Genomic DNA, 25,349 nt, shown 5'->3' on the forward strand with positions numbered 1-25,349 from the left:
TAGCTAAGGAAGAATTGGCTTCTCCTAGGCACTTGACTTCTCACAGATGGATTCTCAGGGGATGCTTTCTTCCTGGAACTCTGGAGGTTGTCTGTAGTTTCTGCTTTTCTCAGTCAGCTGAGCTGAGGGTGCTCAAGCTGGGTATATGACCAAGTCTCAGCCGAGACTAGGTGTTTGCTGTCTTCCTTATGCAGGGGAGCTCCACACACACACACACCCTACCCCTAGCAGGGGGTGGGCTACACTCCTCTTTCTTCTCCACCCATGCTGCAGGATGTGGAACCACCCCACCTCTCCACACAGGGGGAGTTAAGCTGGAATAATCCATTCCAACTCATATACACTGAACTGTAGCTTGTAACTGCCAATGTGTTGCTACCACCTACTGGTAGCCAGGAAAATTACATGACCAATTAACATAGTTTTGTATGCACATTTGTGGAAGACATAATGTAAATTACATCAGATGACAGTATAAAGGCTCTTAGGAGATAGTAGCGGGGTAGAGTGTAGTAACACAACTCTGGGATGTTACACTTCTCCTACCACAATAAAATAAATAAAAAGTTATCAAAAAGTCGTACACACCACCACAAAAAATAAACCCTCACACAACTCTGTACACATGGCAAAAAAAAGTTATAGGGGTCAGAAAATGGCAACAAATGTTTTTTTAAACTTTTTTTTCAATATCAAAACACAAGAAAAACTATACATATGTGGTACTGACCTGGAGAATGAAGAGCACAAGTCAGTTTTACTGCATAGTGAACACCATAAAAAAACAAAATATAAAACTGTGGCAGAATTGTATATATTTTTTTTCTATTCCACCTCATTCAAAAATTTTTGCCACTTCTCACTGCATCCCATACAATATTAAATGGTGGCATTAGAAAGTGCAACTTATCCCACAAAAAACAATCTCTCATTTGACTATGTAAATTAAAAAATAAAAAAGTTATGGCTATGGGAAGACAGGGAGCAAAAATGGAAAATCTCCTTGTCAGGAAAGGGTAAAATGAATGAAAGAAAGGAGCTTTGATTAGAAATCTTGCACTACGATCTTGGACTATTATCGAAAGTAATACATGAGTAGTACTTCAAATAAACAGATGGATGTTTTTTATTTTCTTACTGCCCCCTTTTTTCCACTGTCTGCCTTTAAAGCTATGCTAAGATACATAGTTGGGATTGCTGAGTTTGCGCACTGGATTTCTATCTGCTATGTGTCCAGACTGCGAGTGCTGACAGCAGAGGAATGAGTCAGTAAGGAAAATAAAAATTGGTGATCTGGACTCCTTACTGTATGTGCAGCACAACTCGTGAATTACTGCTAATAGTCCAGAATAGTGGTGACAGATTCCCTTTAAAGAGGTAGTCTTTTAGAAAGATTTCACTGCACAATTGTGCTTTGATCCAACAGTTAAATGATTTGTTCACTTTGGATAATTGCTTTTTGTTAGAAATATTATCACATATGCAGTGACCCAGCACAAGACTTGGGCATGACTAAAAGGGGTTAATCTATCTCTGTTTGTACTCACCTTTCACTCAAGCTGCAATCTGAACATAAATGAACCCCATATACACACTACCACCACTTACCAAATTCTGGACCCAGTTGGAAACCTAACAATTAGAGTTAAGTGAACCCGAACTGTAAAGTTCGGGTTCGTACCGAACTTTAGGTTTTTCGGCACCCGAACTCGAACCCGAACATTTACGTAAAAGTTCGGGTTCGGTGTTCGGCGCTTTCTTGGCGCTTTTTGAAAGGTTGCACAGCAGCCAATCAACAAGTGTCATACTACTTGCCCCAAAAGGCCATCACAGCCATGCCTACTATTGGCATGGCTGTGATTGGCCAACTGCAGCATGTGACCCAGCCTCTATTTAAGCTGGAGTCACGTAGCGCCGCCCGTCACTCTGCTCGGATTAGTGTAGGGAGAGGCTGCAGCTGCTGTGAGGGAGAGATCAGGGAGAAATCTTATGAAGATTCAGAACTGCTTTTTTACTCAGCGATCTACAGCAAATGTGTTTTGTGGGTGCAGTGCACAATTTTTTTAAGCCTGCCCTGAGCCAACTACTGCTGAAAACGAACTTTTTTTACTTCCGTTTGTCAATATCAATACATAATCGGCAGCCATTTTATGCAACGATAGTGCACCAGCACAGGATATCTGCATGTCTGCAAGTCCAGAAATACAGCTTTTTGCTTACTGGGGTTAAAAAAACACTTTTTTTCATATAGTGCACATCTAGGATTAGACGTACATGAGTGAGTGTCACATTTAGGCCAGAAATACAGCTTTTTGCTTACTGGGATGAAAAAAAAACATCTGTTTCATATAGTGCACATCTGGGAATAGACGTGCATAGGTAAGTGTCACATTTAGGCCAGAAATACAGCTTTTTGCTTACTGGGGTGAAAAAACACACATCTGTTTCATATACTGCACATCTGGGATTAGACATGCATAAGTTAGTGTCACATTTAGGCCAGAAATACAGCTTTTTGCTTACTGGGGTGAAAAAACCCTCTGATATACTGCACATTTGGGATTAGACATGCATAAGTGACTATGAAATTTAGGCCACAAATACGGCTTTCTCATACTGGGGTGAAAAAAAACATCTGTTTCATATAGTGCACATCTAGGATTAGACGTGCATATGTGAGTGTCTCATTTAGGCCAGAAATACAGCTTTTTGCTTACTGGGGTGAAAAAACCCTCTGATATACTGCACATTTGGGATTAGACATGCATAAGTGACTGTGAAATTTAGGCCACAAATACGGCTTTCTCATACTGGGGTGAAAAAAAACATCTGTTTCATATAGTGCACATCTAGGATTAGACGTGCATATGTGAGTGTCTCATTTAGGCCAGAAATACAGCTTTTTGCTTACTGGGGTGAAAAAACCCTCTGATATACTGCACATCTAGGATTAGACATGCATAAGTGAGTGTCACATTTAGGCCAGAAATATGGCTTTTTGCTTACTGGGGTGAAAAAACCCTCTGATATATAACTATGAGGCAAACATCTAATAAGGGACGCGGTCGTGGTGGTGGTGTTGGTGGAGCATCTGGTGCAGGGAGAGGACGTGGCCTTTCTGCCACAGCTAGACGTCCTACTGAACCTACTACCTCAGGTCCCAGTAGCCGCCAGAATCTACAGCGATATTTGGTCAGGCCTAATGCCGTTCTAAGGATGGTAAGGCCCGAGCAAGTACAGGCGCTAGTCAATTGGGAGGCCGACAGTGGATCCAGCAGGTTCACATTATCTTCCACCCAGTCTTCTGCAGAAAGCGCACAGGTGGTGCCTGAAACCCATGCCCATCAGTCTGTCACATCACCCCCGTGCATATCGGGGAACCTGTCTGAGCCTCAAGTCATGCAGAAACCTCTTATGCTGTTTGAAGACTCTGCTGGCAGGGTTTCCCAAGGGCATCCACCTAGCCCTTCTCCAGGGGTGGAAGACATAGAATGCACTGACGCACAACCACTTATGTTTCCTGATGAGGACATGGGAATACCACCTCAGCACGTCTCTGATGATGACGAAACACAGGTGCCAACTGCTGCGTCTTTCTGCAGTGTGCAGACCGAAAAGGAGGTCAGGGAGGAAGACTGGGTGGAAGACGATGCAGGGGACGATGAGGTCCTAGACCCCACATGGAATGAAGGTCATGCTACTGACTTTCAGAGTTCGGAGGAAGAGGCAGTGGTGAGACCGAGCCAACAGAGTAGCAAAAGAGGAAGCAGGGTGCAAAAGCAGAGCAGCTGTCACCAAAACAGTTTGCCTGCTACTGGCCATCGTTACCAGGGACCGAGCACACCAAAGGCAGCTTCAAGGAGTTCCCTGGCATGGCGCTTCTTCACGCATGCTGTGCTGACGACAAGACCCGAGTGGTTTGCACTCTGTGCCATCAGAGCCTGAAGCGAGACACGGACTTCAGTGGAGTAAGCACCTTTAAAACCAAGAAAGGGCTCAGGCCCCCTCCTGCTCCCTCTTCTGCTGCTGCCTCTGCCTCTTCCTCCACCTCTGGAGTAACGTTGGCACCTGCCGCCCAGCAAACAGAGGATGTGCCACCAACAACACCACCTCCGTCACCAAGCATCTCCGCCATGTCACACGGAAGCGTTCACCTCTCCATCTCACAAACCTTTGAGAGAAAGAGTAAATTCCCACCTAGCCACCCTCGAACCTGGCCCTGAATGTCAGCATTTCTAAACTACTGGCCTTTGAAATGCTGTCATTCAGGCTGGTGGAGACAGACAGCTTCAAACAGCTCATGTCACTTGCTGTCCCACAGTACGTCGTTCCCAGCCGCCACTACTTCTCCAGGAGAGCCGTGCCCTCCCTGCACAACCAAGTATCGTATAAAATCAAGTGTGCACTGTGCAATGCCATCTATGGCAAGGTCCAACGAACCACAGGTACGTGGACCAGTAAGCCTGGGACGCAATATCTCCCTAACTGCACACTGGGTAAATGTAGTGGCCGCTGGGCCCCAGGCGGAGAGCTGTTTAGTGCACGTCCTTCCGCCGCCAAGGATCGCAGGGCATCATTCTTTGCCTCCTGTTGCCTCCTCTTCCTACTCGGCTTCCTCCTCCTCTTCTACCACCTCCTCATCCGGTCAGCGACAGACCTTCACCACCAACTTCAGCACAGCCAGGGGTAAACGTCAGCAGGCCGTTATGAAACTGATGCGTTTGGGGACAGGCCCCACACCGCACAGGAGTTGTGGTGGGGTATAGAACAACAGACCGACTAGTGGTTACTGCCAGTGGGCCTCAAGCCCGGCCTGGTGGTGTGCGATAATGGGAGAAATCTCGTTGTAGCTCTGGGACTAGCCGGTTTGACGCACATCCCTTGCCTGGCACATGTGCTGAATTTGGTAGTGCAGAAATTCATTCACAACTACCCCGACATGTCACAGCTGCTGCATAAAGTGCGGGCCGTCTGTGCGCGCTTCCGGCGTTCTCATCCTGCCGCCGCTCGGCTGTCTGCTCTACAGCGTCACTTCGGCCTTCCCGCTCACGGCCTCATATGCGACGTGCCCACCAGGTGGAACTCCACCTTGCACATGCTGGAGAGACTGTGCGAGCAGCAGCAGGCCATAGTGGAGTTTCAGCTGCAGCATGCACGGGTGAGTCGCACTGCGGAACAGCACCCCTTTACCACCAATGACTGGGCCTCCATGAGAGCTGTATGCTCTGTTGCGCTGTTTTGAGTACTCCACCAACATGGCCAGTGGCGATGACACCGTTATCAGCGTTATAATACCACTTTTTATGTCTCCTTGAGAAAACACTTAGGGCGATGATGGAAGAGGATGTGGCCCAGGATGAGGAGGAGGAAGAGGGGTAATCTCTAACACTTTCAGGCCAGTCTTTTAGAAGTGGCTCAGAAAGAGGATTTTTGCAACAGCAGAGGCCAGGTACAAATTTGGCCAGTCAGGGCCCACTACTGGAGGAGTTGCCCACATTTTAACGTGTGCTGACTACCGGGTGGCCACCCTGTTGGATCCCCGTTACAAAGACAATGTGCTGTCCTTAATTCCCTCACTGGAGCATGATCTGAAGATGCGCGTCTACCGGCGCACGCTGGTAGACGCGCTCCTGAGAGCATTCCCGACTGACGCAGGGGGACAAGTGGAAGCACAAGGGGAAGGCAGGGGAGGAGAAAGAGGTCGCCAACGCAGCTGTGTCAGCGCCAGCACCTCAGAAGGCAGGGTTAGCATGGCCCAACATGTGGAAAAGCTTTGTCACCTCGCCGCAACAACCGGTCCCAACTGCTGATATGGAGTGTGTTAGCAGGAGGCAGCATTTGAGCAACATGGTGGAACAGTACCTGTGCACACGCCTACACGTACTGACTGATGGTTCTGCCCCATTCAACTTCAGGGTCTCCAAATTGTCCACATGGCCAGAGCTTGCCCTGTATGCCTTTGGAGGTGCTGGCCTTCCCTGCAGCCAGTATACTCTCTGAACGTGTATTCAGCACGGCAGGAGGCGTCATTACAGACAGAAGCAGCCGCCTGTCCACAGCCAATGTGGACAAGCTCACGTTCATTAAAATGAACCAGGCTTGGATCCCTCAAGACTTGTCTATACCTTGTGCAGAATAGACAGTTCTAACAGCCTCAAACATCCATCCTTGTACTCAAGTGCAGTTATTCCTTTTTTTTTTTTATATGTCCCAATATTTTGGGGGATACCCCTATGTAAAAATGCAAAATAACACACATCTGTGTTGGCTACCTATTCCTCCTTCGCCACCGCTTCCACCTAGACCGCCACGTGAGGCTACACGGCCACATCCACCCATTCACCCCCTCCTCAACCTCTTCCTCCTACATCATTCCTAATTTTAATTTTTTTATGGTCTTTTATGTTTTTTTTAATTCCTTTCCCTATCCACATTTGTATGCAGAGCATTTGCCATGCTCTTAAGCACATTTTGCTGCCTTTTGAAGCCCTCTATCTGTTTCCAGGGCTATTTTAGAGCCATTTTAGTGGCCAAAAGTTCGGGTCCCCATTGACTTCAAGGGGGTTCGGGTTCGGGGTCAAGTTCGGGTCCCGAATCCAAACTTTTTTTTTAAGTTCGGCCGAACCTGCCGAACCCGAACATCCAGGTGTCCACTCAACTCTACTAACAATCATACGCTACCCTCCAGCAGTTAAACAGCTAAATAATCTTTGAAAGGTTATGGACTCTTTTAGAGCATACAAGGACTAAAGGTGTTAAAGTTTTAAGCTTTAATAGAAAAGGCACAGTGCTTCTAAATGTAAACAAGAGATACAAAATAAAAAGAATTACAAAAAAAAAAAAAAAAAATATTTAGAAAATAAAATGAAGACGAGTCTTTTCTGCTTCCTTAAGGTTAAGAGGAACAATCGGCTCACACCTCTGTCTTGGCTAACCTCCAAAAAGTGATCCCCGCTTTATTGTTCCAAACATGTTTTATAGTTTCATTCCTTCCAGGTCTTCGACCTGCCCATTAACTTATTAGGCAAACTAAAATATTATTACTGGACAGTAGGATATAAGGGGGAATGTTCTGTGAATGCTAAATTGTTAATTTTCCCCTTTCATGGAAGATGAAGAATGCTCAGTTTGGGCAAACAAATGTCTATTTGCCTTTTCTTTGAAGTCTGGACACACCAGGCTTAGATATCAAGTCTCACACTTTGTGCTGGCTAAGAAGTAAATATCTGGTTCCTGCAACCCTCATTATCCAACCTGCAATACAAGTTTCCCAGATCAAAGAGTCTTTACAAAATTAACTATGATTTTTTTTTTATTACCAGATAGTCCTGAAAATAAATGTATTCCAGTGTGTCCTGCTGGCTTTAGCAGTACACCATTGGGTAAGCGTTTAACCCGTTCCGAACTACCCACCATAAATGTATGGCAGATGTCAGGTCTTTAAAGACTGCAGCTGCTCAGGATCTGAGGGGGTGCCATAGCCACCGGGTGCCTGCTCTTTTACATAGCGGACAGCCAGAGGGAGAGACCTTTAGCGGCAATAATGCCAAAATTTTAATTTTAAACCCTCAAATGCCATGGTAAATTGTGACCATCAGGGCTGAGGAGTCAGTAAGCCAAAGTTCTGATTTTGACTCTGTTGCCTCATTTCATCACACTCCAATTCTGACTCCTTCATAAATGGACAATAATTTAGTGATAAACAAATTTACATCTAACAAAATGGTAACTTAGGGCTTTTTGTTACTATCATGTAAGTAATCAGGCTACTTAGATAGAACTTAAACCATATTTATTGGACTACAATTCTGAATTCCTGACTGCAAGCATGTCCAGTAGCGTACTTTCTCCTCTGGTCTTTGGAGGAGGAACTTATTACTGAGCATGTGCAGCACAGTTTCAAACATTGTAATTAAGTGCCTTGGAGCAGCATGAAGATACCTAGTATAATGAACATGAAGAGGGCAATGGCAATACGCTCGGTCCACCACACCACCTACCATACCAGAACTACCCTCCTAATCCCATAGAAATAAATACGCAACACCACTGCCTGGATTTAATCGGCCACAGCAGCCGTTTATTAAATAAATACATAACATCATTAACATATAAATTAACCCAGGACGAGGGGAGGTCCTAGAAGCCCCAATAACCTCATAACACCACTAAAACCTGCGTCTCCATCTTGCCCCCAGCCGTTGAACCCAGCTCGGAGGCAGCAACTGATGGACGCGTAGTTAGTTACTACCAGCTCCTCAATGAGAGTCCAGCCCCTCCCGCGGGGCCCTCCCATCCTCAGGTACCACCATCTTCTTCCACTTCAAGGACCTCCCCCGCCTCCACGACTGCCGCGACAAAATAACAAAGGAAACCAACCCAGACCCCCCCATACCCTATCACCAAAGGGCCGGGAGGGTGGGCGTTCGCTTGCCCTGGCCGCACTGTCCTCTCTCTCCCGCCTCTTCCCCTCGCAAGCGCTAGCCACGCCCCCACCCCCTCCCGCTCCCCTGACAACTCGCGCCTAACTGACCCTGTCTCCCACTTAACCCTTACCTCACCTGTCCCTTCACTGCCATCACCTCTTCATGAACGGCCTCCCCCACCGCTGCGCTCCTCGTCCGGCCTGACTTGAAGAGGGCAATGGCAATACGCTCGGTCCACCACACCACCTACCATACCAGAACTATCCTCCTAATCCCATAGAAATAAATACGCAACACCACTGCCTGGATTTAATCGGCCACAGCAGCCGTTTATTAAATAAATACATAACATCATTAACATATAAATTAACCCAGGACGAGGGGAGGTCCTAGAAGCCCCAATAACCTCATAACACCACTAAAACCTGCGTCTCCATCTTGCCCCCAGCCGTTGAACCCAGCTCGGAGGCAGCAACTGATGGACGCGTAGTTAGTTACTACCAGCTCCTCAATGAGAGTCCAGCCCCTCCCGCGGGGCCCTCCCATCCTCAGGTACCACCATCTTCTTCCACTTCAAGGACCTCCCCCGCCTCCACGAACGCGCAGCTTGACCTCCTCAAGCCTGCGCGTCCCTCCACATCCCCAACGCCGTTTCCACACCACTCTGGAGCCCCAGAGACCACAAATCTGTTCCCACCGCATTCAAATGGACCCCATCTGCTCTCCAAAAAGCCCCTTCACCCTTCTCCAGCTCCACATGTCGCACCACCACCGCCCCATTCTTTGCCATAAAACGACCCACCGCCCTGTTCACCTTTATCCGGGCCTTGTTAATGCTGTCCACCGACCGTGCCCCCCTCCAAACCGACCGCGGAACAATGTCCGACCAAACCGTCACTATACCTGGAAACAGCGCCCAAATCCTCAACAAATCGAACTTGACGTCCCTAATCAATTCCCTAAACGGCCTCCTACCCAGATCGTTGCCACCTACATGAAGCACCAACACATCCGGAGGGCGATCCAACCGCGCAAAGCGATGAACCTCCCGCAACACTCCCCCCCACAACATCCCCCGAACCCCTAACCACCGGACCGTAGCTACCTCTGGACTCAAACCCAACTGGCGCCCGCACGGCCGCACATCCGCTCTAACCGCCCCCCAAAAAACATAGGAGTGACCCAAGATCCACACCAAGGCCGCCGCAACACCTGCGAACAACAAAAGAAAAAATTAATTCACACCAACACACCCCCCCTTACAAAAACCCCAACCGAACATACGATTTAAACCGCGCCGACTCCCAACGCCCAATTCTCCTAATCCCCTCCTCACTGACCCCCAACCTAGCCGCCTCAGTCGCGGCCCCAATCCGAAACGAATGCCCAGCATATCCTTCCGCCGGCACGCCCAATCCTCTCAAACATTTCTTAAACACTGCCAGAAACTGAAATCTGGACAAAAAGGAACCATCCTCATGCCTAAGAAATGGCAGCGCATCCTTGGTAATCCCCGCACCGTAAGCGCCCGCACACCGCACCGGGCACATACCACAACCCGGGACCGCAAACAACACAAACTGCCGCCCCCTGCCCTCCTGATCCGTTTTTGACCGTCGAATCCGAACCACAACCCTGTCCACCGCTAACTCAACATCATCACACCGCAACCCCCCCGCTCTCCGAACACTGCCACTCACCAACTCCCCTAATCTAAACGCTCCAAAGAACGCTAATGCAAAAGCCGCCCTGAACAACCCCAGCTCCCAACCAGACTTACAAATGATACTTAACTGCACGCCCACCCGCAACAGCAACTCAAAAGACACCGGCTTCCTCTGATCCGGCACCTTGGGCTCCCCCCTGCGCCAACCCTTCAACACCTGCCGTACCAGGAAACCCTTCGTCAAATCAGGCAGCCGCCTCAACCTGAACCCAAAAGCTACCCCTGCCATAAAACGACTCACTTTGGACACTGTCCACCCCTCCCTCTTCAAACAACCCAGCAACTCCAACAGCCTAACCTCCCCGCCCCCAACACCCGTCCCCCTGGCCTCATTCCAACACTCCCAGGTCGTCCACGCCTTACCATACTCCCTCCAAGTACCAGGACTCAGCGAATCCCTCAACAACCCCATCACTTCTCCTCCAGGATCCCCCAGAGCCACGGCGGACACTCCAGACCCTCCTCCTCCGCTTCTGGCACTAGAAGCCGGAACCGCTCCCACTGCGAACGAGAAAGAGAATCCGCCACTGAATTAGACACACCAGCAACATGCTCCGCCACCACCCAAACATTAATCGACAAACAACGCAACACCAAAAACTGCAAAAGCCGAACCACTGGCGGGGAAGACGCTGACAAACTGTTAATAGCCTGAACCACCCCAAGATTGTCACAATGAAACCGGACCTTCCGATTCCCAAATTTCTCACCCCACAACACTACCGCCATAACAATCGGAAACAGCTCCAACAACGCCAGATTCCTCACCCATCCTCGGGTCACCCATGCCTCCGGCCACCTGCCCGCACACCATTGTCCCTGGCAATAAGCCCCAAACCCCACCCCCCCCGACGCATCTGTATACAATTCGAAATCCACGGAATCACACAACCCCCCCATAACCAGCGTCCGCCCATTATACTGCCCCAAAAATTCCGCCCACACCCTCAAATCCCCCTTTAACTCCTTGCCCAACCGTATGAAGTGATGAGGCGCCGACACCCCCCCCGTAGCCGCCGACAACCGCCTGCAAAAAATCCTCCCCATCGGCATAATCTGACATGCAAAGTTGAGCTTCCCTAACAACGACTGCAAATCCCGCAACCTGATCTTCTCCTTCCCTATGGCCCGCTCAATACCGCAGCGCAAATCCAGTAACTTATCCTCAGGCAGCCTACACTCCATCCGCTCCGTATCTATGACAATCCCCAAAAAACATAACTCCGTCACCGGACCCACCGTCTTCTCCCGCGCTAACGGCACCCCAAAACGCTCAAAAACCGATTGCAACGTGTGCAACAACAAAGAACAAACCCGCGAATCTGCCGGCCCCAAACACAAGAAGTCGTCCAGGTAATGTATAACTGACGTACAACCCGACACTTCGATCACCACCCACTCCAAAAACGAGCTAAAAGTCTCAAAGTACGCGCACGAGAGAGAGCACCCCATAGGCAAACACCGATCAACAAAATACGCCCCCTCCCAAAAACAGCCCAACAACCCCATGCTCTCCACGTGAACCGGAAGCAGACGAAAAGCCGCCTCAACGTCAACCTTTGCCAACAACGTCCCCCGCCCCCACCTCCTCACCCACCTCACAGCCGCGTCAAAGGAAGTATAGACCACCGAACAAAGCTCAGGATCAATACCGTCATTGACCGACGCACCCTTGGGGTAAGACAAATGATGAATGAGCCGAAACTTATTCGGCTCCTTCTTCGGCACCACCCCCAAAGGAGACACCTTCAGATTCGGGAGCGGTGGCTCCCTAAACGGACCCGCCATCCGCCCCAGCTCAACCTCTCTCCGCAACTTGTCCCCCACCACTCCCCCATGCTCAAGCGCAGACCTAAGGTTCTTGTGAACAACAGGCCCCGCCGCCACCACAGAGGGAATGCGAAAACCAAAACGAAAACCGTCCCCCAACAACCTAGCCGCTTCCCGATCTGGATATCTATCTAGAAACTCCTGCATCACGTCCACCCGCACCGGAGTCAGTCCCTTTTCCAGCCCCCTCACCCCCCCGCTGCCGTCCCCCCTTAAAGCAACGGCTAGCTCCATGGGGCCCACCGCACCCAGTGCATTCATGCTTGAATTTGCACTTCGCCCCAAATCTGCAGTTTCCCTCATTAAAGAGGAAACACAGCCCCTTTGCCGACGCAGCCGCCAACGCTCCCGGAGAAGACCCACCCGGCTCCCCCCGAAAGGACTGCCCAGCCCTAGGCGCCGCCGTCACCCTCAGCCACAGCCCGATGTCCTTGTGATCCCACCGGATATCAGGCCTAACCGCCTTACGCTGCCGGAACTGCTCATCATACCGGAGCCAGCCCACCCCCCCGTAAACCCGATACGCTTCCCCTATGGCGTCCTGATAGCAAAACAGAGCCGAACAGCACTCCGGGGACCGTTCCCCAATGACACTAGCTAAAATGGCAAACGCCTGAAGCCAATTAGCAAATGTCCGCGGAATCAGCCGATGCCGCCGCTTCTCCTCCTCCTCCACCTTCTTACCCTCATCCTTCTTCCCCCTGTCCAAGTTAAACCGTTCCAACGGGAGCAGCGAAAAAATCTCCACATACTCCCCCTTCCATATCTTTTCCCGCACCTCCTGCTTCAAATGAGCCCCCAAAGGGCCCTCAAAGCACACATACACCTCGCCACGCGCCCTGTCATCCAACCTCTGCCCCTCCGCATCCCCCCCAACCTGCGTCTCCACCGACACTGACCCAGCCGCCCCCCCCGACGCCCCAGCCCCCAACCCCGGCAACACTCCCCACCCCTGCAATGGCGACCCCCCTCCGGACCCCAACCCAGACAACCATCCTGCCAGCCCCCCCAACAACTGCCCCAACCCCTTACCTAACTCACCCATGGCCGCCCCACCCCCAGCCCCCCCCACCGGGAAGCCCTGCGCTAAAATGGGTCCCCATGCAATCTCACCAGGCACCACGGGCGCTGTGACTCCCGCTGCCGCTGATCCAGACTCCCGCCGCACCGACACTTCACTGGCGTAGCTCCCGGACGTCGACGGCTGCTCCTCCTGGACCACCTGGACGACCCTCTGGACCACACTGGAAGGCCCCCGGGCCGGAACCGCGGCGTCCGTGTCGACGAGGGGACCCTCTACCTCACCGCCTCGATCTTCTCTGGGCCTGCACGGGGAATCCCCTCCATCCCATGCAGCCCGAAGCACCTGGAACTCATCCTGCCGCCGAGTGGACCGCCCGCTGTAAGAAGGCCCAGGCCGGTCCACCGTTCCTGGTCCCGCATCCACCAAGACTGCCGCCGGGAGCGGGGGAGGGGGCGTCCCGCTCCTCTCAGGGCCCCGCCGTGTAGTGGGATTCCTCCCGCGGCGAGGGCGACTCACTGCAGGCCGAGCGGCCGCCCTCCGCCGCGGAGGGTCCGCAGAGGGGCTCCCGACTCGGCGCCGGGCCCGGGGGGTGCTTTCAGGGCTGAGGCGCGCCGGTGGGTGACCCCGCCGCGGCCGTGCCGCCCGTTCAAGAGGGGTAGCCACAGGAGCAGGCAAAACTCCGCACGCACCCACCTGCTCCTGCAGCCAGCCAGGCCCCCGCACCTCCGCCTCTCTCCTCAGCCACTCCAGCAGCTGCTCCACCGACATCCCCTGAGACGCCATCTTAACACAGGTCCGCTCCGTTCGCTTGCCCTGGCCGCACTGTCCTCTCTCTCCCGCCTCTTCCCCTCGCAAGCGCTAGCCACGCCCCCACCCCCTCCCGCTCCCCTGACAACTCGCGCCTAACTGACCCTGTCTCCCACTTAACCCTTACCTCACCTGTCCCTTCACTGCCATCACCTCTTCATGAACGGCCTCCCCCACCGCTGCGCTCCTCGTCCGGCCTGACTGGAGAGAACTGATCTGAAATGATTTTCTATCACCACTTGTCACGGCCATGGTCATGGTCGTGACTCTTAAACCGCATGCTGTTGCCTGCGGCTTGTATGTAGGTGTTCAACCATAGGTGAGGGCCGCTAGTGTGCTGCCTCACTTGTGGTTGCCGCGGGCAACAAGTTATGTTGTACTGTTGCAGCATAGCAGCCTGAGCTGTCGCTAGGCAGCTTGCTGTAAGTGCATGCGGTTGCACTTGGCTTGTGTGTTTATGTATGCACTTTGTATGTCTGGTGTGCACGAGGTCTTATGTTAGGTGTGCACTGTGACATTTCCCTTCACTGTAGCTGCCCGTGGCAACGTTTGGTTTATGTACATGTGGTGGCAGTGTCTCGGCCTTCTGGCTGACTCCCAGGACATGGTTGCCACCCATGTTGTTGCCTGCGGTAACAGCTGCAGTGTGTTGTGCATTTGGACACTTCCCCTTTAGTGGTTTCACTCCCTGTTAGTCTTGGAAGGGTTAATTCCCTCTCCTTGTGTGTCTGTGTGGGTGTGGCCACTTTGGGCTATAAAGCCTCTTTGCATATCAGTTGTTGAGGGGTTCTTCAGCCATGCTTTGCTGGAGACACTTTCCTGGTATTCCATCTGCCAGTGGGGGCCACCCTTGTGGTCATAAACAAACTAATTGTGATGTTTTTCTTGTTATGTTATGCACCTATGGTTCTGGGTTCCTGTGTGTTTGTGTGTGTGCTGTGTCCACTGGTGTTTGAGTGTGGACACTTGCTGTATTGCACGGGATCCAGTCTGTGTGTCTGTGGCAGGTAGGTGTGGAAGTGCTTTTCATCCTCCTGCCATATCCATAGGCCGTTTATGTCCTCTTCCCTTTGCAGCTTGGCTAGTGAGAGTCCTGTTCCTCCGTGCCTAGGAAGAACAGGCCGTCTTACCCTGCTCCTTGTTCCAGGGCAATCCTGAGGGCTAGCAGGGACCCCAAGGCATCCGGTGTATGAGTCCTCCCACCTTCAGGGTTGACTCATATGATTAGGAGTCACGGTCAGTTCAGGGACGCAATAGGGGGTGACCTGCTCCCTAATACTGTCGTCCTGGCCAAGCAGCGCATAACATCTTCTTGCATCGCCCGGCAGAGGGTTTTCCCCATCCTCAGCCGTGACACCACTAGAACAACCTGCTTATCACTGATTATAGTATAAGGACAGGGAGAACACATGAGAGATGGGAACTTATTATCTATCACCACTAGATCACCCTGCTTATCACTAGTAAAAGGACAGGAGAGAACACAGGAGGGTGAGAACTGATTCTCTATCACTACTAGAACACCCTGCTTAACACTGATTATAATATTTGGACAGGAGAGAACACAGGAGAGGTGAGAACTGATTATCTATCACCATGAGAACACCCTGCTTAACACTGATTATAATATATGGACAGGAGAGGTGAAAACTGATTATCTATCACCACTAGAACACCCTGCTTATCACTAGTATAAGGACAGGAAAGAACATGGGAGAGGTGAGAACTGATTTTCTATTTGGTGTTTTTTATTTTTCCATGTCACTAGCTATATAAAAATGTTTATAATCGTGCAATTTTCACACTGGTTACTTGGCCCAAAATATCTTAAGACTTCATGTCTTTTGAGAGCAGTTATATGGGCCATAGATACAATGGACAGTAGGGGACCCCATTGACTTATAAGGGTGCATTCATATGATCATATGTATTTTGAGGTCCGTAAAACACACATCCGCAAAAAATCCGTATGACGGCCGCGTGATACCCATGTTGCATCCAATTTTTTGCAGACCCATTGTAAAAAATTGTATTCTTATCCACAAAACGGAGAAGAATAGGACATGTTCTATCTTTTTTGTGGGACAATGGCACACTGAAACAGACATATGGATGCGGACCGCACCCAGTGTTCTGTCCGCATGTTTTGCGACCCCAAATTCAGTCGTGTGAATGGGACCTAAGGGAGAGTTTTGTAGGCATGCTCTTTGACCTGTGCAGAGGTCAGGAGGGAGCTGATAAGTTGTGATATCACCTATTGTCAATGGTGGATGCTTTGTTTTTTATACAGAGGTGTTACTTGTCATTGCAATCTTGCTTGTGGTGATAATGATAATGGTTACCGAAAAGCTACCTGCACAGAACATGTAATCATGACTAATTATTAGGCATAGTGGCCATAGTGAAAAACCGCAGAATTATATACATTTTTTTAATAGTTTTCCCTCATAAGGAACACTGTGAAAATAAAACTGTGACAGAATTCTGTGTTTTTTTCAATTCCACCCCATTTAGAATTTTTTTTCCAGCTCCCCACTACATCATGTGCAAAATTAAATGGTACCATTGGAAAGTACAACTTATTCCACAAAAAAGCCCTCATATGGCTATGTGAACAGAAAGGTCCTCCAAGAATACACATTCTTTGTAGCTGCCCTCCACTCTGGCTAAAAGAAGGAGGGCCTAAATTAGAGACATTCTTCCATTATATCAAAAATGTTTTTTTCCAAACCTCACCACCCCATTAAACTCAACTAATTTGTAATCGCATAATGACTTATACATGTCTTTTGTACTTTATTTCTTTTGTAAATCTGCCTGATATAAAGAGAACCAAAATAGCTCTAAATTTCTAATATGCCATATGAAAATACTTATGGGGGTATTTAGCACATTCTATGATATGGCACAGGCCTTGTCATAAATTAGGCACATCCTCCAGCAGTCTGTGTGCCTAAATAGAAATCTTTGGCAGCTCAGAGATTTCTATCTTCATTTACTCCTGAAAAATGTCATATATGAAGATAACTGTTCCAAGGCCACCGGTGCTGTCCCCTCTCCTCCCTGATAACAATCCCTTTTCGGAAAGTGCCAAGGGCGTTGTAGGAACACCAATTGTGACAAAATTTATACCAATTAGCGTTTACAAAGTCACAAACACTGGGTTTGCGACTTTTCTACACCAGAAGAATGGCATGGAGGGAATGATATAGTTTCCCTTAGTTCCTGAGCTAGGATTTTGGAGAGCTTGACTTCAAAGAAGGACTCATCCCAATAGCAGGCTATATAGAATCAATATAACCATAGATTTTTAAGCATAGCCTCCATGTAAACTGGCAAATAGACAGGGGCGGACTGGCCATAGACTCTACGGGAAAGTCCTCCTCACTGCTACTGGCTAGGTATATACTACTGGGGGCAGTATAGGAGTAATTTTTAGAGGAAGTCCAGGTGGCATGGTAAAGGTAGGGCTGGCTTGGTGTTGTGGCCCATATTTTACTTAACTCCTAAGCCTTCTGCTCCAAATCTTAATTAAAGACAATTGGAGGAGAACAGAAAATGGCAGCTATTGATGATGACTATGGAAAAAGCCAGTAAAGATCAATGGCAGACAATACATATGGAATGGGGGAGCTTACAAAAGCTGACTCTGTGGTCTGGTATTTTGCAGTCATGTCCTCAATACTATTTAGTCATAAAAAACATTTGTAGACACTCGTTTAGAACTCCAACAATGTTCTGTATCTCTTATAGTACAGCTCAACCGCATAAACTGCAGTGGAGAAGGTCAGTAAGGCAATGCAAGTTATGGGCAGAATTGTTTGTTATGTCAGTTATTTTATGGAAATATGCTGGTCCCACAAGAGTTTGGAGACCCAAAATGGTCACCTTAAGCAACCAGGCCAGTTGGTAGGGTATGTCGTGGCCGCACTGTGTTCGAGTACAGCCAGTGGGCTCTAATGAAACTAATGAATGGCACCTTCAATACCATGCAGCCGACTTACTAAACAGAGTGGTCTTTTTAACTAGAGCCTGCATAGCAATACTTTTAGAGGGATAACCCTTTTAAAATAAACCCATTATCTAATAAAATATTAACATGAAACCATTTTAAATGAGGAATAAATTGACATAAATTAGCTCATCAAATATGAGTTGACCATAGGGAATTTTCCTGGACAATTTTTTTTTATGAGATCCTAAAGTAACCCATCCTGAAACAGCAATGGGAATTATTACCACAGTCGTTTCCTTGTTATTTCTGGGCAGGAACCAGGCAATAGATTCACTAAACTAATCCCTAGAAACAGACTGAATCCTGAGCCCATAAAGCTGGAACTAGTTGTCTTTCTTGGCAATCATGTAATCCCATTAGGGATGTGCAGTATTACAGCCTGGGCAGACACAGGAAAGATATCATACAAGCCGCAACTTCCTTATGGAACATTTCAAACTAAAGCAAATACAAATAATATGAGGCAGACACAAAGTGCAGACATGCACTATGACATGCACTGCCTGTCCCAAAAAAAGTCGCCACCCAAAAAAAAAAAGGTCACACACTCTAATATTTCGTTGGACCGCCTTTAGCTTTGATTACGGCACGCATTCGCTGTGGGATTGTTTAGATAAGCTTCTGCAATGTCACAAGATTTATTACCTTCCAGTGTTGCATTAATTTTTGACCTACATCGTGCATTGATGATGGTAGAGTCTGACTGCTGCGCAAAGCCTTCTCCAGCACATCCCAAAGATCCTCAATAGGGTTAGGGTCTGGACTCTGTGGTGGCCAATCCATGTGGGAAAATGATGTCTCATGCTCCCTGAACCACTCTTTCACAATTTGATCCTAATGAATCCTGGCATTGTCATCTTGGAATATGCCCATGCCATCAGGGAAGACAAATTCCATTGATGGAATAACCTGGTCATTCAGTATGTTCAGATAGTCAGCTGACCTCATTCTTGGAGCACATACTGTTTCTGAACCTAGATCTGACCAACTGCAGCAACCCCAGATCATAGCACTGCCCCCACAGGCTTGTACAGTAGGCACTAGGTATGATGGGTGCATCATTTCATCTGCCTCTCTTCTTACCCTGATGCGCCCATCACTCTGGAACAGGGTAAATCTGGACTCATCAGACCACATGACCTTCTTCCATTGCTCCAAAGTCTAATCTTTATGCTCCCTAGCAAATTGAAGCCTTTTTTTCTGGTTTGCCTCGCTGATTTGTGGTTTTCTTACGAGTACACAGCTGTTCAGTCCCAATCCCTTGAGTTCCCTTCGCATTGTGCGTGTGGAAATGCTCTTACTTTTACTATTAAACATAGCCCTGAGTTCTACTGTTGTTTTTCTTCGATTTGCTTTCACCAAACGTTTAAGTGATCGACGATCACGATCATTCAGGATTTTTTTCCCGCCACATTTCTTCCTCGAATATGATGCGTCCTCAATATCCTTCCAGTTTTTAATAATGTGTTGGACAGTTCTTTACCCAATTTTAGTAGTTTCTGCAATCTCCTTAGATGTTTTCTCTGCTTGATGCATGCCAATGATTTAAACCCTTCTCAAACAGACTAACATCTTTTCCACGACCACGAGATGTGTCTTTCGACAGAGAAGCAACTCATTGCACCAGTTGGGGTTAAATAACTTATTGCCAGCTGAAAGATAATTATGCAATAGGAGGCTCATAACTATTTTCTTAGTTAAATCCAGAAGTGGCAACTTTTTTTTGGGACAGGCAGTGTATTACACAGGGGTTATAAAAATGACACAGGAACGAACCAAATCCCATGGGGCCGTGTCTCCAAACACCAGCTCATCAAAAGAACCCTAATGGTCAGTATAAAACACAAATGGATAAAATAAGAAATAAAGTTGGTAATGCAATATTGAACATTCATATATGTAAAGGTTTGACGATCACTTAAAAGGGTTATTCCATGAATAATGTAAAAAATTTAAATCAGACATCATATAGGACATGACAATACCTTTCTAACAAAGCTAGAACCAGCCCTGTACCTCACATGGATCCACAGATCTCCCCATTCACTTCTCTGCTAGATTTATTTTGAACTGTCTTATCTGCTGCAGCTCAGGGGGCGTGTCTGTGTTCTCCCTATCACAGCTCAGGAGGCAGTTAAAAGATAAAACTGAGCATGTGCGGCCTTCTTAATGAGCCGATCAAAGAAATAAGAAATTAAGTGGCACTATACAGATACATCTTATTGAATAACTCAGTAGCTATACAAAATTTTTAATTACATGTAATTACAAACATATTCAGATCCAGGTGCTGGTTTCAAAACTGTATAATATATTCCGTCGGACAACCCCTTTAAAAGGTATGCTAAACCCAGACAAAATTGTAAAATGTAAGCAGGAGTATACTTGCCTGCATGATTTCAGCCTGAGGTGTTCCTTATGGCCCGTAAAAAAAAAAATTCACCACATTTTCCTCCTGATTGCATTGGTTTTCAGCTTACAGGTGTGGCTTAGCCAAAGGGCTGACGATTACCAGTCTTAGTGTCAAGCACTGGGGGAGGGCTCATGCTTCAGCCAGTTGCCTTACAGCAGGACAAGATTGTAAAAAGCAGTGGACTTGGAGCAATGTGTATAGGGCACATATACAGTAGAATAATTTTTTGTATTGCAATATTGGACCAAGATTGTGTTCATTAATCCCCTATTAAAGGGACTGTCACATGGAGACAACACTTTCCCTGTAGGCTACACACCTCTGACATTTAGCAGATCACTTCAGGTAAGCACTAGTGTATTGTCCATTACTGGTTTGCACAAGTACTATAAATGTATATGTCCTGTGCTGTAATTGAGGTCATGGGTTTCATGAACTGACGCAGAACGCTATGGGAGAGATTTTTCAATGTTTTTTTCTCCACAATAATGGCATAAAAAAGTCACATATTTGCGCAGCAATTTACAATGGGCTTCTTGACACTTGTGCCTGTGCCACATAATACATTTGGTGCATCTTACTCCAGCTCACTTTTTACTGACTGGTCTAGGAAATGCCAGTCTTATTAAAGCTCCCCCTATAACGCCCATGACTGAACCACTGGACTTGATCACATAAAAATCCTATAAGTCTAGAACTACATGTTAATGTTTTGTGCCACAGCCCCATCACTACTGTATCAATGTCAATATGTAAAGCTAGCCAAGCATAGGTAGATGTCCTACCAACACCTGTTGTCAAGAACCTACCTCCTACTGCATCCTAAATAAAAGGGAATAATCACGTCATTGTATTCCACCACGTTAGGAAATATATTTGTACTTGATGTTCTCGCTACATTGCCTTAGAGCAGGCATGTCCAAAGTGCGGCCCTCAAGCTGTTGCAAAACTACAACTCCCAGCATGCCTGGATAGCTTACAGCTATTAGGGCATGCTGGGAGTTGTAGCTTTGCAACAGCTGGAGGGACGCAGTTTGGACATGCCTGCCTTAGATTATTTAAAGCTGGAAATTTAACAGCCAGTTCTAAATTTATTACCACCATTAAAGGAGTTTTCCATGATTTTAATACTGATGACCTATCCTCAGGATAGGTCATCGGTATCTGATCAGTGGAGGTCTGACTCCCAGGACCACCGCCGATCAGTGGTTTGACACTGGAGCTCCTGTGGGCGCAGCGGCCTTCTCACAGATTTTCCTAGGCCAGTGGCATCACGTTCATCGATCACGTGGCCTAGGAACAGCTCAACCACATTCAAGTAAATGGGGCTTAGCTGCGATACCGAGCAAATACGCCAAAGTATGCACGGCACTGTGCTTGTTAAGCTGTGAGAAGGCATCAGTGCTCACAGGAGAGCGGCTTCCTTCTCAAAAAAGCTGATCAGAAGGAGTCCTGGGATTTGGACCCCCACCGGTCAGATACTGATGACCTATTCTGAGCATAGGTAATGAGTGAGAGAAAAGGAGCTTGTCAGTGTAAAACATGGCATGCTTCCCACTGCGCACTCTCCTACCTCTGCCATTGCTGAAAGGTCTGTAAGTATGCTTACAGATGGGAACCTACACTAAAATGACTTACCACTTCTCTGACCTAGGCCTCCAAATAAACTCAGGGAAAACAGGATCATATATATATATATATATATATATGAGCAGCAGTAGCAGTTGTTACACACTCTGATGCTCCCATGGGGCATGCAGTGATATGTAGACACCTTTCTTCCCTTCAGGGCATACCCTGGCACTGGGGTTTCTACAGCCTGATGATGGTTTGGGTTGCCCTTGATTGTGAAGAATTGTGAGGTACAAGACATGGTCCTTTAGCAGTTGTAGTACCATATGTCAGTGCAGGCAATAATGACACTAGGTTAACAGCAGAATGGTTCTCTATTGAAGAATTACGTTTTGTATCTGTTTGTTGTTTTATCTCTAAAACTTCAAATCAGAAAACCCTGAAGATGTTCACACAGGAGAAATGAGTGTAGGAGCTACTGCAGTAATATAGGAAGGTACATTTAAATGGGCTATATGGGAGTAAGATATTGATGATCTAACCTCAGGATAGGCCATCAATATCTGATTGTTATGCGTCCAGCTCCTGTCACTCCATCAGTTAACTGTTTGAAGAGTCCACGGCACTCTGGAGAGCACTGCAGCCTCTTCCTAAGCAAGTGACATCACATTTATCGGTCAGATGTTCGAGGCGCAATGATTGGGTGCTTTACCAAGCATAGCCGCTACACAATGAATGGCACTATATTTGGTATGCTTCAAACAGCTGATTAGTGGCGGTGACGGGTTTTTGAAATTGATGACCTATCCTGAGTATAGGCCATTTATCTCTTACTCCCTTTAATCTAAATTTCATTTATTTTATGTCATTTTTGGTGCCTGCTCAGGAGGAGAAATAAATACAGCCTTAATCAATTTTCCACAAGTTCTTATCTATGTATTCCTAGACTGTGGGACACTTGCCAGCCCAAGATGAAGTTGTTTGACAGTTCCAAGTACCAATCAGAAATGTTTTTGGCTTGGCAACAAAAATCTGATGAAGGGGTTATTTCCACATAACAAACTTATGAAATGCTCTACAATAACTAAAAGTGTTCAGTCCACAGGAATTGTTGTGTCATGCCATATGAAAAGCTTTGGATTATTTACTTTATTTGTACGTTTGGTTTGACATTCTATTTTATAATTTAATTTTTCAACTATAAAAACGATGTGTATACAAATATTATTTTTGGTGAGTTATACAAAACTTTACTGAAACTAGATGAAGACTATCTTCTGTGGCACAATTGGACTGACTAGCAAAGTCAGAAGAAATCCTGGTCATCAACATTAACCACAAAAAGATATAAGCCTATTGCTCCACAGGAATTCCAGGGTCAAAGAATAGTCTTCCATTGGTTGTGTCGGAGATGACAGAGGATTTATACAGGGAAAACATACTATAGAATGGCGAGAAAAGCAGTCATTGTACTGGAGCAATGGGCATAACAAAAAGATGAACCAAGCCAAAGTCCAGAAGCATACCCAGGAATCATACCCAGAAAGCAGAGGTGTAACGAGCTCTTGGGCCCCAATTCACCTCCCATGTGCCATTTACAGTGTGGGCCACATAAAAAAGAACCCTGTTTTCCTTGTGTGCTTCGTACAAGATAATGGAAGAATGATGTACTTTACCCATTAAAAGAAATGCTGAAAGTGGTTTCCACCAGTGGCTATGCAAAGTTGTACCCATCTTATTAGGTTCAGGATCACCTTCTCGCTCCATATTCTTGATATGAATTTCAATTTGCTGTATTAGTGCAGGCAGTGTTGGGGATTAGTTTCATAAACCCTAGCCTTCAGGTAACGCCACAGATAAAGGTCACACAACATCAGGTCTGGTGACCATAGAAGCCACAAACCTTTGCACATTCTTCTGTATGCCACATGAACTGGACACAGGGACAAGTGCGACATATGGCAAGTCTCCCAATGTTGCTGGAAGAAACAATACTCACATTGCTGATCAGTTTACTGTGAATTGAATGGCTCAAAGATGTCCATGTACACCACCATGTTCATATTTTCATCAAAGAATATTGGACCCGCAAGCTGTGTACCCATTACTACACCTCACGCATAGATTTTTGGATCATGAAGTGTCTGTTGGTTCAGCTCATGTTAATTTTCTGTGTGGCAATACCTACTCTTCTGTGAATTAACACAGATGGAAGTATGCGGCTATGATGTATTGCAACAGGTCTAAAATGTCCATCTTTAATCATGTATAGCAGCCAATTGCAATACGCCATACACTTTTTCTCCGCTTCTTAACCATTACACAACTGTCACTTGGCATGGCTTCAGGTGAGGCGATTTCAGTACATGTCAACATGGTTTGTGATGTGCACCTGCTGGGATAAGTTTTGTTTCGATTTCCTCAAGCTTCTCATAATACTCTCTTGGAGGTCTGCAACTATAGTTGCCCGAACATGTGGTTTTCAATTATTTGTTATATATATATATATATATATATATATATATATTATTATTATTTTTTTCATTAGCCACAGATCCTGTGTTTGGGGACTTCTGCAACAAACCATGTATACTGCTTTTTTCCTGGAATGGGAAGGCCTAGATAATGACCAGCCAAAACAGTCCTGTGGTTCTTTGAATGAGCCTATTGCATAAGCCTCCACTATGGACATGCTTTGTTGAATTGAATTTGTAATATCAAGTTTTTGCTAGATGCTTCTTGGAGAAAATGGTGTGCAGCATCCAGCACTCCTCTGTAAAATGTTTCTTTCCTAAAGCCACACCCCTTTTATTTCCTAACATGCCGCTATAATATGGCTGGTTACTCGTTATTTGGCAGCTACGGTTGTGTCTGATAATGCAGTGCTGTAGCCACACACAGCTAGGGGCCAATCTTGGAGACTTCTCTAGCGCCAGGGAATTTGCCAACTCTTCCCCGAGGCCCAGAAGTTTCCCCTTTTTCTGGGAGCCTCCCAGACATTCCAGAAGAGTTGACAAGTATGGAATAGGCCGTGTTGCACACAGACAGGAAAAACACTAATGCCCTCTGCAAGGACTACCAGTCAACTGGCAGGGAAGCATACAATGAGTCTCATTCATTTCTTAAAGGGGGTATTTTAAGAAACTCGTTTTGGGCTAAAAATATATTTTTTTCTATTGGGCTTTATTAAAAATAGTGAGCAGTTATGTTGCAAAGAGTTAACTTTTTGTAGCTGTGCAAATTGTACTTTTTTCTTTCACTTTGTGCTGGTCATCTAATAACCTCTCATAATCTCTAAATTACTAAAACGTCATAAACACTTAATAACAGCTTTCATTAACCACTTCAGCCCCGCTAGGTGAAACCCCCTTCATGACCAGGCCACTTTTTACACTTCGGCACTACACTCCTTTCACCGTTTATCGCTCGGTCATGCAACTTACCACCCAAATGAATTTTACCTCCTTTTCTTCTCACTAATGGAGCTTTCATTTGGTGGTATTTTATTGCTGCTGACAGTTTTACTTTTTTTGTTA

The sequence above is a fragment of the Bufo gargarizans genome, chromosome 2 (genome assembly GCF_014858855.1).
Source record: "Bufo gargarizans isolate SCDJY-AF-19 chromosome 2, ASM1485885v1, whole genome shotgun sequence".
In the NCBI taxonomy this organism is placed as follows: Eukaryota; Metazoa; Chordata; class Amphibia; order Anura; family Bufonidae; genus Bufo; species Bufo gargarizans.